Source organism: Pristis pectinata, chromosome 4 (assembly GCF_009764475.1).
Source record: "Pristis pectinata isolate sPriPec2 chromosome 4, sPriPec2.1.pri, whole genome shotgun sequence".
NCBI lineage: Eukaryota > Metazoa > Chordata > Chondrichthyes > Rhinopristiformes > Pristidae > Pristis > Pristis pectinata.
In genome coordinates, this window is record NC_067408.1 from 16,855,739 (window position 1) to 16,871,180 (window position 15,442).

The 15,442-nt window shown below is 40.8% G+C and overlaps 1 long non-coding RNA gene across 1 annotated transcript in view; it reads left to right on the plus strand.

Annotated features, from left to right (window-relative positions):
- The first annotated feature begins 3,647 nt into the window (after positions 1 to 3,647).
- LOC127569710 (uncharacterized) overlaps positions 3,648 to 15,442 on the plus strand; it is a 339,255-nt gene continuing 327,460 nt past the window's right edge. The window contains exon 1 of the long non-coding RNA XR_007956233.1: positions 3,648 to 3,927. This is a non-coding gene — a long non-coding RNA (uncharacterized LOC127569710). The remainder of the gene's footprint in view (positions 3,928 to 15,442) is intronic.

Below are 15,442 nucleotides of genomic sequence, written 5' to 3' on the forward strand. Positions count from 1 at the left end.
TGCCGCAGTATAAGAAGTATGTGGAGCTTTGGAGAAGGTGCAGAAGAGGTTTACCAGGATGCTGCCTGGATTAGAGGGCAGGTGCTGTGAGGAGAGGTTAAAAAAACTTGGGTTGTTTTCTCTGGAGTGCTGGAGGCCGAGGGTGGACCTGATAGAAGTTTATAAGATTATGAGGGGCATAGGTAGAGTAGACAGCCAGTATCTTTGTCCCAGGGTCGAAATGTCTAATACTAGAGGGCAAACGTTTATGGTGAGAGGCGGTAAGTTCAAAGGAGATGTGCAGGGCAAGTTTTTTTACACAGGGAGTGGTTGGTGCCTGGAATGCGCTGCCGGGGTGGTGGTGGAGGCAAATACGACAGAGGTGTTTAAGAGGCTTGTAGATAGGCACCAGAATGTGCAGAGAATGGAGGGTTATGGACGTGTAGGCAGAAGGGACTAGTTTAGTAGGCTGTTAATTACTAGTTTAATTAGTTTGGCGCATCATGGGCTGTACTGTTCTATGTTCCATGCTCTATGTTCTATGACATCACCAAAGTGGCTCTCCACTAACATCCAGCAACATTTATCGGCATACAGGTATACCTCTCCTCTGCTGATGAGGTCTGGTTCCTCCGGTTGTTAATGAGCTTAATCTGCAATAGAGGAAACTGCAGAATAGTGGGTGTCATGCAAACTGTTTGTGTGATGCAGCTGTCAGTTGAATACCCATCTGTGTGTGCAAACTGTGAGAGGTGGGTGTGACACTTGGACTTTTGGTAAGTCTTTGAGGATAAGATGAAGCATATAAATCTTAAGCCTGGTTGATATAGATTGTTGGTAGGTGACTAAAAGGAACGTGAATTGAGCAGCATCTGAGAGTAGCTGTGTACTTTTAGATTATGACATTTAAAAATGCCTTATTCACGTGTGAAGTCATTGGTTCTTAAACGACTGTGTCCAAGTTCTCAGAGGTACACCATTGGCTTTGGCCTCTGTGGCTACCCTTTCTCACTGCCTCTGAGCAGATGTCTAAAGGGCTCTCTGCTCCCTGTAAATACAGATCATGATACTTAGTATCTTTTCCAAAATCTCTAGTGCTTTGTCCAACTGAAAAACAGGTATCCAACTGTTTTCTCCATTGTTGCACCTTTATTCACTGTTTCCCAGGGAAGTTTGTGCTTTAGCCAGAAGGGGTCCTTTACAGGAGGTGACAGCTAGCTTTCAGCAGTGCAGTTGTAAACTGAAACTAACCTGTCATGGTGTTGAGTGTTTTACTGATGTATCCAGACACTGAACAGTATGGGAAGCATTGGGTGGATGCTGCAATCACTGACACGTGGTCTGGATTCCTTACATTGGCTTAACCATGCACTGCGATCCCTGTGCCAATGTCAAGTCAAAGCTGAAACTCCCATTTTATGCTCTTATCAATATTTGATACCAAAGCTGTTTGTTAAAGAGGATTGTCATAACAAGATGCCTTGTCAAACATTATACTCCTTGGCCTGCTGGCCCCAAGTTCCTCCACACTCAAAACATCATAATTGCTCTATGATCACTGCCAGTAATAATCTTTATACATGTTTATAGCCCTTAACGTAACAAATCATTTCAAGGCACTTCGCAGGTGCATAATCAATCAAAATTTGACATTGAGCCACAAGGAAATATTATGGCAACTGATCAAATGCTTGATCAAATTTGTACATTTTAAGGAATATTTTAAAGGGAAGAGTAGAGAAATGAAAAAGTTTAGGGAGTGAATTCCAAAGCAAAGCCTAGGTTATGGGAGGCATGGTTACCAATGATGGATTTATCTCATGAAGTTCTAGGGCTAGGGAATATTTGAGAGAAAGAGAGGGGTAATTTGATGGTGAAACTCGAAATTGGGGTACTTGCTTAACTTGGAGTGTAGTATGCGTCAGCCAACACACGTGAACCAGAGTTTGTGCAGCTTAGGACAGGGGCAGCTGAGGTTTGGATGTCCTCAAGGTTATGGAGGGCAGAAGATGGGAGGCTGAACTGCATTTGAATAGTTAAGTCAAGAGAAGAGCAGATGAGCCCCTTTTCATAATCTGCTGGGATACCAAAGACCAACAAAGACTCCACTGCTGCAGCAGACCACTTCATTTTCACCTGCGATGTGCCCATGAAGTAGCTTTTTTTTTGTCAGTGGAGCAAGTTTGCAATATGTGTTCTTGCACACTTGACGTGAGTAAGATGGTTGTTTAGCCATATAATGTAGTTGTTATGAATACAGAATAATGCAAGGTGTATGGAAGTCCATGTGATGCATGTAAAGTGCAGCATGTTGTACATGTGGTGTTGATGTGCTGTGTGTGAACTGGCATGTGGTTCCTGTTAGGATGCACATAGGATAGCACCTGGCTGCATATAGCAATGTGAACCATGTGCAATTTGGAAAGTATCTTATACATGTATTGTGCCAACTGTGGACCTATGCCTGGTGTATCTGAAACATCACCTTGCATTTATAGTGTGTGCACAATATGACACCGAATGTGTTCTGCACTTGGATTGGCACATATCACAAACGGAGCAGTGTGCTTGTATCTGTGGATCTATGCATTCAGATTAATCAAATAGATTATCCCCACTTCAACACTTTTTTGAGACTACTTAAACCTTAGATGCACTTGTTCATTCTTTTTTATTAGTTGAGCTGCTTGTGCTACTGTGAACTGGGAGCATGCTAAAATTTATTTCAGATGAACATATTATAACAGATTATAACTGCTTTGGGGTTGGACATGAAAGTTATTTTTGTCTCATGATAACCCACCCGTCTTAAAATGGTCTAAAACTGATCATCATTTCCCTAAACAAAGTATAGCCTAACTAAAACCAGGATGTGCTTATTTTAAAATTGCTTACTCGTTACCATTGAACAAGATATTTAATTTGTATTTTATGGAATCATCGGAATTTCCAGCACAGTTCCTTCCCACTGCTTGTGCAGGCTGGCGAAAAGCCACCCAGTCGAATCCCACTTTCCAGCTGTTGGACTCTCGCCCTTGGGGTTCCTGCACTTCAAGTGCTTATCGAGATACTTTTCAAATGCAATGAAGGTTTTTGCCTTCAGCGCCTTTGAGGCAGTGAGTTCCAGACCACTCATCCTCTCTGGCAAAAACATTTCTCCCCAACTCCTCTCTCATTCTTCCACCAATTACTTTAAATCTGTGCACTTCCCTGGGTTACTGAGCTCTGCATTTAAGAAAAAAAAGGTCCCCCTTTCCCCTCTATCCATGCCCCTCATCTTTTTGCACACCTCAATCAGGCAGCGCTCCTCAGAGAATGGAATGTTTCAGAGCTATGTTACCCAGGAGGAAAGGTGGAGGTGGAACAGGTGGATGCTGGAACCTACTTTAAGAAACCACCACAGTGCAAGTGAACGATTTCCCAAGGCTCGCTCGTTTGACAGTGTCCACTGATTGGACTGAGAATGAATCGGAGAGAGCTGAAGCTGGTATCAATTTGAATGAGGGATGTGATACTGCTGTTCAGGGCTGCCTCTCATTTGTCTGCATTCACATCACATCCTGTCCCTCGGCAGGAGGGCGCAGCCCAGCTGTCTGTCACACTGTCCTCCCGATGCCTGCAGAATCCCTGTGCAGTAACACTACATCAGAGGCAGGAGCTTGCTCCCGTGTTCACGTTGAGAGCAGCTCGATTTCTTTTTCCACGAGATTCCAACCAGCCAAAGGAAAGCAGCACTGACAGCAAGAGCCCTGTGTGGCAGGAGCTGCTTTTGGTTTAGGGAAGACAAGCCTATTCCCTTTTTTAAACAAATAACAATATTTCTGGTTTGAACACACTCTTCAGCCTGGCAAAGCCTTGAAGAAGTGCAGCCACACAGTCTGAAGCTTCTCAAATCTCCAGAATCTCAGCGGTTGCAGATTGAGAGCTAAAACTGAAGGTTGCAGTGAGGTAGGTGTTATGCTGTGGAATTCCACTAGTTTGAGTCTGACTATTTTAAGTTGTTGATCGTACAAATGTAGTTGCTATGGACACAGGTATGGTTTGCAAACCCAGCTATTACTGATAAGTTCAACTGTACTTCAGGGCGAAGGAAAGCCGAGTTTACATTCCCTCCACAAGCCGTGGTTGATTTAAGTTGTCCTCTGCTTACGATTTTTAAATCGCTTTAAAATATTTATTTATTTTTTCCACTGCTCGTATTAACTAGGTTGGGGGAGGAACGTTCCCCACAGTTCCAACACAGGCACAGATCATGATGAGTTTAGATTGAGTGGACTGTGCTCCTAAATGGTCGCTGGCGTGGGGTGCTGTCAAACCCCATTGCAGTCTTTTCCTATCAATGTCGACTGCACATGGCAGAACCTCACTTCACTGAAGCCGTGCTTTACTGTTAGTGAACTGACTCATCCAGATGCTCGATCACAGCAGCTTTCTGTTTAGCTGTTTTTTTTATTTAATTGTTTGGTGACCTTATATTAAGTCACCCTCGCAGCTCCTGCATAAAGTATTTTGTTTCCATTTAAGCCCCACGGTGGCAGGCTAGTTCCTCCAAGCACTTAATTTGCAGAGTTGTTGAATTGCAAATCTTCCCAAAGCCCCTGCAGACTGATATTCTGTTCAAGGTTTCACTTGTACAGTTGTTATTTTGTGATACGTGATGTATCGCTGAGTTTTTTTTTAACAGGATTGATTTATAACGAGGTTGCACAGTGAGCGAAAAAAGCTGAGCATTCACTCGAGTCTGGGGAGAAGTGTCTGTCTCCGTGTCAACTGTGAGTGCCTGGGATAAAAGGTGATCCTGGCGCTTGTGCTGCACGAACCATGTATGTTTGTCAGGGGTGGCAATTGTTAAGACTGGGCAAACCAAGTGAAGCAAAATGAACGGCTCACTCACGTAGGCTGCTGCGTTGCCCAGAGTTGAGTTTTACACATGCACAATATAAAATGGGTAAGTTGCATATTGCTCATGACAGCATTTGACTGGAACAAGCTGCTTTGATGCTGCAGAGGCCAGCTTTCATTAATCTAGCATTTCAGACAGACAGAGCAGCTTCCATAAAGAAGTGCACATGCTGAACTCTGAAAACGTGTTACATTTTTGCCACAACTGCTATTTATTCATAAGGTTTGATAAATCCTGACCAATGATTAGTTAATTGCAATTGTCTAGATTTACAACATAATAGAATCACTTTGAATTTTGAGTGGAAAGTATTAACTATTCTTAGAAGCACTTGTACATTCATTCATTGCTAGTTGCTTTCATCAACAATGCTGGGTGATGTGGAGATGAATCCCTGGAATGGTATTCTGATTCTCCCAGAGAATACATTTTTAAATAGGATAAAACTTGACAATTTCAAAGAAACATGTATTTACAGATTTCAAATTGTTGCTGACATTGTTTCAAATTGACAGGTCTAGGTAGATTCTGCTGCCATGTTGTGTTAATGGCCCTGTGCTGACAACTTTTCCATTTACACACTCTTCGCTTTCCCTTCACATGTAAGGCTGGCCTCGGGCTTACAGCTGAGAGAAGAAGGGAGGTCATTTGGGGCCAGTTGTCTGTTCAAACATCCATGAGGGGAATGATAGTTCTCATGGTGAACATTTTGACTGATTTATGCAATGACTATTCAAACAAGCATTAGCCATTTAGCCCTATTGCTTATCAATAATTTCCTTTCTGACTATAGTGCTTGTCAGACAGGTCATTTTCATCTGGGAGGGTAACAAGCCCAGACCACTCCAATCCAGCCTGACATCCTTATCAACATTAAGATCGATATGTGTGACTCAAAGTAATAAACTCTAAACTGAAGTAATGTGCCTCAGTTGGTAGAACTCCTACTTCTACAGTAGGAAGTTGTGATTTCTGGATCCTCACAAAATATCTGTACATAATCAAAATGTGTTGTTCTCAGAATGTTTGAGGATGTTACCTTAAACTGTGTTCCTGCATGCTTGCTTCCTTTTTTCCCCTTTCTGATGAAGAAGTGTTTATTAGCACTTGTATTTCTAACCCCAAAGTGTTTCCCAGTCAATGAAGTTCTTTTTAAATGTAATCACTTTTGTGAAGTATGAAGACACAGCAGCCAATGTGTGCACAGCAAGGTCCTGCAGAGAGCAGAGGTAAATGATCATTTTTTTTTTGGAGGTATGAAATGAGAGATACGTATCCGGCAGGCCAACTTGGGAGAAATCATACTGCCTTCTTAGAACAGTGCCATGGATCCACCTCAAAGGAGGTTCAAAGACCTGGTTTAATGTCTAATATGAAAGACAGCATTCCTGACAGTTTAGTACTCTTATCAGAGTTTCCTTTTTCTCTTGAACCTCCTTGTGTCTCAGGTTACAGAAGATCACTGCCCTTATCCTGCCACTGTATTGCAAAGTGCACTGACAATGGGAAATATTTTTCACATCAGGTGAAAACAAAATTCTTCAGCAATTTGCTTTTAAAAATACAAAGTATGTAAAAACAGTAGATCTTTCAACACATTACACCTCTGTTGGACGTGATCTGAGGTTTTCATGGAGAATTGGAAACCATTGTGGGAAAAGTTCCAAGAGGGTAATTTTTGGTCGATTAATTTAATATTGACAGGTAATAAAAATGGATTTTGACAGTTTGTTATTAATAAATGGATTGGTATTAAAGAAATGAAATTCTCCATAACAGGGATCTCCACATTATCAATATAGAAAGTAACTTATGCAGTTACTAAAGAATATGGTTCTTTGACAGTGTCCCATTTAGAACAACATTAGTTTGCTATTTGGAATGTATGGGTCAGTGGTTTACTAAGTTAACAGCTCGATTATACAAGCACCCATGCTTTTGCTGTGCTTGATGGTTGGACTGGGAATAAATTACTACAGCTGGAAATCCAAAATAAAAAAGCAGAAACTATTGGAACTACACGAGCACCTGAAGTTAGAATTGAAAGGCAAAAGAAGGGGTTGACAGTTTTGATGTAGACACCTTTTCTGAACTGGAACATAAAGAAACAAGCTTGCAGGATGAAACAAAATAACAGGACGATGGGAATAAACTTTTATTCGGACAGGCTGTTGTTGGATTTTTTTTAAAGAGCTGAGAAGCGGGCGAATGATAAAGATATAAAAGTATATGATAGAAAAACCTGTCTTGTAGGACATGGTTTGCCGACACTTCACTATATCTACAAAGCTGAGGGTTTAAATGACATAGATGGTTACCTCCATTTTCTTCCCACTGATTTATTCTGAGGACATGGAGGTTGCTGGTAAGGACAATGTGTGTCGTCCATCCCTACTTCCCTGAGAAAGTATTTGTGAATTGTTGCTTTCGTATCTTTTGATACAGAACTCGGCTATATCAGAGGCCATGTGCAGCCAAATATAGACCGGTCGGAATAGTAGGTTTCACTGCCATAAGGGTATCGTGATCTCTTTTCCTGATGCTAACTTTTCATTTCCAGGTTTCATTTTGAACTACATTCTAATTATAGAAGGTTTGGGTAGCATGGGCACTTTCACTTCTTCCAGCCAGCGAAGATGTCTCCGCTTGAAAGGCTAGATCAGATTTTGGGGCCGTGAATATAAAATATTTACAAATGAACCCACAGGGAAGTTCTGGGAAACCTTCTTTGCCCACAGAGTATTTAGAATGTGCAAATTGCCACTGTAAGATTTCTTTGATGCAAATAACATTGATGCATTTAAAAAAGGAAGATGGGAAACACATAATGGATAAGTGATAAAAGATGGAAGAAGGCTAAAAAGCAGCATATTGGGTCAAATGGTTTAACAGTGTTATAGATACCATGTAATACAATTCTCAAACTGCCTTGGTAGAAATTGAGGTTAGAAACGTAATACTAATTCCTGTCTTCAGAATAGTTCTGTAACGTAACCACAACACTACCTTTTTTGTTCAGTTCTATAAGGAAGATTATTTACATTTACACTCTTCTTTGCAGTTCTGATTAATTATCAACTTTTGGAGATGCTAATTACTTACTTCATCTTGTGCTGTGGGTTAGCTGGAGTTTCCCAATTTCCAGTATTTCTTATAAGTGGAAGAGATCCATATCAGATGTATATTTTATAGTGTATTTAATTAATGTTTCCAAATAATCTTTGAGATGATTTCATATTGAATAAAAAAATGTTTATAGTTCTTGACATTAGGACAATTCATTGGTAAAAAGCAAGTTTAACCAGAATCTCAATTTTTATATTCAGACTATCTTAAGAATCTTAAAGGGACAACGTTCATGCTGCAGTGTTAAAGCCTGGAAAATTGTGGATGCTGATCCAGTGAATGTTTAAAGTGGATTGCCTTCCAATTATTTCAGCTATTTAAGTGGAGGATATCAGCTGCCCAGAATTGATCAAGGTCTGGTAAATTTACACCAGTGAAAAAAGGTGTAAGTGAGGCAGACATTGGGTTCATTCTCACTTCCAATTGGTTGCTGCAAGAGACTGAACCCAGCAGCATCAGCTATCAGTAGACACAATTTATCTCATGAACCTATCAGATGTATTGACTCTATTAGCATTAATTGCAAACAGTTCCCAATCAGTCTGAATCACTTGCAGTGAAACACGCCACATGGAATAAGGCTGCACATACCCACACAAAAAAACTGGAAAGCAATTATGAATTGCAACAGAATCAAGTTCTTAATTGTGATGAAGATACTGGTAGGAACAAAGAAAGACCGGACATGTGAGGAGAGAGTAAATCATAGCTTCTACAGCATTTAGAATGTAAAGTAGGTACTGGGTTAGGAAAAAGAGAATCATGTACATATTGAAAAGTCTGTAAAGCAAAAGGTTGAATTTGTATTTATACAATTTGCTTGCGTGTTAGTGAAATAGTGTTCCAGTTGATGTGATTGGATTTGGGAATTTGGGAAGTGTCGTGGAAAGAATGGTATACAAGCCAGATGTCTCCTGTTACTGTGCTTCAGAATTGTGCCTAAGTAGGTTTGACAGTAATATACTTATTTGTTGAATGAATAAACACAGAGCTATTTCAGCTAAAATCTCATTGTCCTAGAAGAATTGACTTTTGTGCAATTGATCCAGTTCCCTTGCTGTTATATAAGCTTTCTGATCCTTCTTTGTTAGATTTTTCATTGTGATTCAGATACTTTTGTGGTTTGGATCACATTATTTTCTGTTAGTCATATGGGAGGTCATTCATCTTTTCCTAATAATATAATTTTAAAAATAATATGAGATAACTTCTTTGGTTGTATTCTCTAAAAGTGTGTACAAGTATTGAAGCCTGTTGCATTTTCTGAAATTTGGTTCCCTTAACATGAATGGGACTAAATATATTCAGCTCTAAAGACAGGAAGAAGATTAGTTGCATCAGTAGGTCTGGTGCAGAGAGAAGGGCTTCTGGTTTCTGAGATGGAAGCCGTTTCTTTTCTTGTGTCAATGTGCACACAATTCCCCCAAGTAACAGTAAACACCATGAATCCTTTCCATTGTATTATTTCTAACTATTTACTGATGGGGCATATTAATTCACATCCCACTCTCAGACACCACAGCCTTTAGAGGTCATCAGCAGTACACAAGTAAATGATCAAACTCGGAAGGCATTTTGGAATCTGGTTAGATGTACTACCGAAAGTAATGAGTATACAGTTGTTGGGTATATTCAGGACTTTCTTTTTCAATCTTTTTATTGAATTTCAAATTAACTCAAATTAATATACAAAACAATAATTATACATATGATGTGAAGAGATTGGGATATCAATAATAACAGTTAATATTTATACTCACAAGGAGTAAAATATTATTCAGAACTGACATAGTATCAAAAACGTTAGCAAGGGAAAGCAAAATTTTTGTAGAAAATTAGTAGTGATATTGACTGTCAGAGGAAATACAAAGAGAAGTCTGCAGCTTCACTGCTTCTATCCATGGCTTCTATTTTTTTGTTCTCTCATGTGTTCCTGTGATAGGTACGTTTCAGTCTCAAAACTTTGACAAGAGATGTGCATTTTCTTTTTTTTAAAAAAAATGTGACATCTATTTCTACATCGAAACTTCAGCTGCCAGCATCAATGCCTGCTAACGGGGAAATATGTCTGGCATATGATTTTTGCATAACCAGCTGAATTTTTAACCTAGAACTGGTGCAAGTAACATTCCAACTTTATATTCTCTTAACGAGGGTTGAAGTCATTCAAATCCATCCAAATGTATGGCACTGGGAGCGTTCCTCAAGACTTTAGACTAAAACTTCCTTCTAACATTTCCCTCCTGCTTTATCACTGCTTCAGTCCAATGCACAAAATGGGATGGAAAGGGACGAGAGGATGCAAGCCCTGCAAAGCTTTCCAAATGGTTATTAGATTCCTATTTGACAATAATCCAATTCATGGGACAAATTAACACGGCCAACCTGTGGCTGAATTGAATTTGCATGTTAATTTTCATTTTCTGAAATTTAAGAAAAAAATTCCAGCCTGTGAAGCATGTAGTATTATTAGCTTTTCAGGAAGACATCTGGCCTGCTCTTAACCCAGTTGTGTCCGTCTAACCAGTTAGTTGCTGCCTGAAGATGTTGCTTGTCATGGTATAGATAGGCTTTGAATACCTAAAGTGGGACATCTGGAGTACAACCCATGTCTGGTTAAAATCTGCAAGGCATAAATTCATCAGATATCCCAGCAGAAAGGTTAATCGAGAAGGTAGAAGTCCTGGGATGAGAGGGTTGTTCTACTAAGAGAGGCTAGATAGTTTAGGTCCATATTCCTTGGAGCTGAAAAGAATGAGATATTACTTGATTCAAACATGTAAGATCCCAAGGGGGCTTTACAGGGTAGATGTTGAGATGTTTTTGCTATTGGGAGACTCACAAACCATGAACATAGTTGCAAAACAAGTGGCTGGTCATTTAAAACTGAGGAGTGTAGAAATTTTGTCGCTCAACAGGTAGTGAATCTTTGGAAGTCTCTGCCCTTGAGAGTGGTGAGGCCAGATCATCACATTTATCTAAGGTGGAGATAGTTAATTATTTGGGAAAATCATGGAATATTGGGTTATGGGGAACTGCACAGAAGAGTAGTTGAGGCCAGTGTAGATAAGCCTTGATCATATGGAATGGCAGGGTAGGCTTGAGAGCCATGGTGGTCCACTCTTGCTCCTATTTACTTATGTTCTTGGCTGAGGGATCAAACATAAAGTAGCAAATTGAATTAAAAATTGGCTCAGTGGGAGAAAGTGAAGGGTAATGGTTAATGAATGTTTTAGAAATTGGAGGCTCTTTTGCATTGTAGTTATTTAAGACTCTTATGGATTTATTGCTATTTATGATGCAAAATAATGAATTGTGTGTAAATATAAGGCCTTGTTAAAAGTTGATACCAACAGTTGTGTAGTTGGTAGAGAGGTAGAAAGTTCCAGGCTGTAAGAAGACATTAGTGGGTTAGTTAGGCAGGCGTAAGATTCACGAATGGAATTTAGTCCGATGACGAAGTTAACAAATTTGAGAAGGGAAACTAAGACATGTGAATACCCTATTTAAAAGTATAGAGGGACTTGGATTCCTGAAGGTGGCAGGACAGGTAGATAAGGTGGCTCACACTATAAGTCATTTGTCCTTAACAGCCCAGCATAGAGCATAAGATAAGGAAGATCATGCTAGATCTGCATAAAATACGTGGTGATGGGAGGAGTATTGCACAGTACAGGCCCTTTCACCCACGATGTTATGCTGACATTTTATCCTGCTTTAAGATCCAGTTAACCCTTCCCTCCCATGTTGCCCTCTATTTTTCTATCATTCATGTGGCCATCTTAGAGTTTCTTAAATATCCCCAATCTATCTGCCTCCACCACCTCTGCTGGCAGTGCATTCTATGCACCCACCATTCTCTGTGTAATTTTAAAAAAAAACTTGCCTCTGACATCCCCCCCTGTACCTTCCTCCAGTCACCTTAAAGTTATACCCCCTCATGTTAGCCACTTTTGCCCTGGGAAAATGTCTCTGACTGTTCACTTGATCTATGCCTCTTGTCAGCTTGTACACCTCTATTAAGTCACCTCTTATCCTCCTTCACTCCAAAGAGAAAAGCCCTAGCTCACTCAATCTCTCCTCATAAGACATGCTCTCCAATCCAGGCAACATCCTGGTAAATCTCCTCTGCCCCCTCTCTAAAGCTTCCCCATCCTTCCTATAATGAGGTGACAAGAACTGAAACAATATTCCAAGTGTGGTCAAACCAGAGTTTTTTAGAGCCGCAATATTACCTCACAGCTCTTGAACTCAAAACCCTGACTAATGAAGGCCAACACACTGTATGCTGCCTTAACAGCCCTATCAAGCTGTACAGCAACCTTGAGGGATCTATGACGTGGACCCCGAGATCCCTCTGTTCCTCCAGTATTCTGCCTTCAAATTCAATCTTCCGAAGTGTATCACTGCACACTTTTCAGGGTTGAACTCCATCTGCCACTTCTCAGCCCAGCTCTACATCCTATCAATGTCCTGTTGTAACCTACAGCAACATTCTACACTATCCATTACACCACCAACCTTTGTGTTATCTGCAAACTTACTAATCTCCCCTTCTATATCCTTGTCCAAGTCATCTATAAAAATCACAAAGAGCAGGGGTTCCAGAACAGAACCCTGCAGAACACCACTGGTCACCGACCTCCAGCCAGAATACGCTCCATCTACCACCACCCTCTGTCTTCTGTGAGCGAGCCAATTCTGAATCCACACGGCCAAGTTTCCCTGGATCACCTGTCTCCTGACTTTCTGAATGAGCCTTCCATGAGGAACCTCATCAACTGCCTTATTAAAATCCACGTACACCACATCCACTGCTCTACCTTCATCAATGTGCTATGTCACATCTTCAAAGAATTCAATCAGGCTTGTGAAGCACAACTTGCCCCTCACAAACCCATGCTGACTGTCCCTAATCAGCCTATGCTTCTCCAAATGCCCATACATCCTGTCTCTAAGAATCTTCTCCAGTAATTTGCCCACCACTGCAGTAAGACTCACTGGTCTGTAATTCCCAGGGTTATCCCTACTCCCTTTCTTGAACAAAGGAACAACATTTGCCACCCTCCAATCATCTGGCACTACTCCTGTGGCCAGTGAGGATGCAAAGATCATCACCAAAGGTGCAGCAATCTCTTCCCTCGCTTCCTGTAATAACCTTGGATATATCCCGTCTGGCCCTGGTATTGTGTGAGGTTTTGGTCACTGCACCACAGGAAAGACTTGTACAAAGGGAATGTTGAAGAGGTATGTGAAGATGTCAATAGTGTGTAGAATTACAGTTAGGAGGAGAGGGATCTTGGCTGGCTTTGTTTTATTTTTGGAAAATAAGAGTAATAGAGTCTGATGCTCACTGCTGAAAAGGATGATGGAGACAGAAAGCTATATCACATTTAAACCTATCTGGATCAGCACTGTAACCCTGTCTGCAATTCTGTAGGTCAAGAGCTGGGTAATGGGAGTAGCACAAATAGCTCAATTTTTGACCAGCATGCATGTGCTGAGTGAAGTGGTCTCCTTCTGTGAAATGCACACCATGGATGATGTGTATATAAAAAAAACCACTTGCTTATTTGATGGCCAATTTGTTGTGGTGACTTAAGGAAGTTTACAAATGTTTTCAGAATGAACTTTTGGGGTTGGATGCTACTTGCATTCTCTAACGCTTTACAGTGCCAGCGACCTGGGTTCAATTCTGGCCACTGTCTGTAAGGGGTTTGTACATTCTCCCCGTGACTGCGTGGGTTTCCTCGGGGTGCTCCGGTTTCCTCCCACGTTCCAAAGACGTACGTGTTAGGAAGTTGTGGGCATGCTACGTTGGCGCCGGAAGAGTGATGACACTTGCGGGCTGCCCCATAACACTCTATGCAAAAAGATGCATTTCACTGTGTGTTTCGGTGTACATGTGACTAATAAATATCTTACCTTATGTCCCATTTCTTTTTGTTACCATGCAAGGTAGAGCTCTATATCGTCAGAGGAATACAAGACAATATGGGTGATTTTCATGAGGGACTCAGTGGAGTTAGTGGTGGGACCTGAACCATTTTGAACTAGACCCTCAGTGTAGTGTAGTTAGTAGGCTTCCAACACCAAAGATTTTCTGCAGTAGACAACTTGCTCATCGCGAGTTAAAAAATTAGGAGGAACAAATGAATCTGCAGGGTCTGTTGCAGCAACACAACAAGAGGAAGGTTAAAAGTATTGGGAGTGAAAAAAGATGCCAGTTTAGATCAGCAAAATCTGTCAAACTTTCAGCACAAGATATAATGTGGATATTCCTCATGCCCAAAAGCCACGAGTAGCTGTAAAGAAGTGTGTGCCAATCCTGCAGGTAACTTTGAGGGGTGACCTTATAGAACTGTATAAAATCATTAGCAGCATAAGATAAGGTGAAAGCACATTGTCTTTTACCCAGCGAAGGGGAGCTTAAAAACTAGGAGGGGGCATATGTTTAAGGTGAGAGGTGAAAGATTTAAAAAGGATGTGAGGAGTAACTCCATGCAGAGGGTGGTGTGAATATGGAATGAACTACTGAGGAAGCGGTTGAGGCAGGTACAATAACAACATTCAAAAGATATTTGGATAAGTACATGGATAGGTGAGGTTTAAGAGGGATATGGGCCAAATGCAGGCAAATGGGACTGGCTTGGTGGGCACTGTGGTCAGTATGGATGAGTTTGGCTAAAGGGCCTGTTCCCATGCTGTATTACTCTATGACTCCATACCTTTCCTTCAGTGCAGATTTACAAAGGGACCTCTTCTTCGCTACCCCATTCAGTGGGTGAGAAGATGCTGATAGGATCAGGAGACCTTCTCCCTTCATGACCTTGGGGGAAGCTTTGGCCTCTTGTACTGTGACTAAAACCTAAAGTCAGCATGGCTAAGAACTTGATGAAGGTACAATTCCCAACTCTGTGAATGGGACATGCCGATGCATGACAGAATGCTGCCGTTTCTGGAACATGTGGAAATCACAGACTTCCACATTCCTCATGATGACACCATTTTGATATCTCCTGGATACAGCTGGACATCACTAACCAAGTCAGGAAAAGCAGTACTTGAATATTGCAGAATAAAATACAAAGTGAGGGCAATATTCAAACTGCAATTTACTTAATTGTTGGTAAGAGTAAGTTGAGGTCCATCGTCAATAAGAAATGCATTTCACAAAAAACATTTTTGTTATGTATCAATTAACTTCCTTCCTGTAATAAGAGGATGTCCCTTTTAAATTCCTCTCCTTTTTTCCACTTTTTGTATAACAGAGCATCACCACCTGACATTCATTTTCTATACTTAAAGTAAGATACTGAATGCCTGGCGGTGGTGTTTCAGTCTACTTCGGTTGTGATTGTGATGCACTTGACGTCCTGTGTTTGTATCCGTCTGGTTACTTTAGGCAGCTAATAATTGGCTTAATTGATGTTT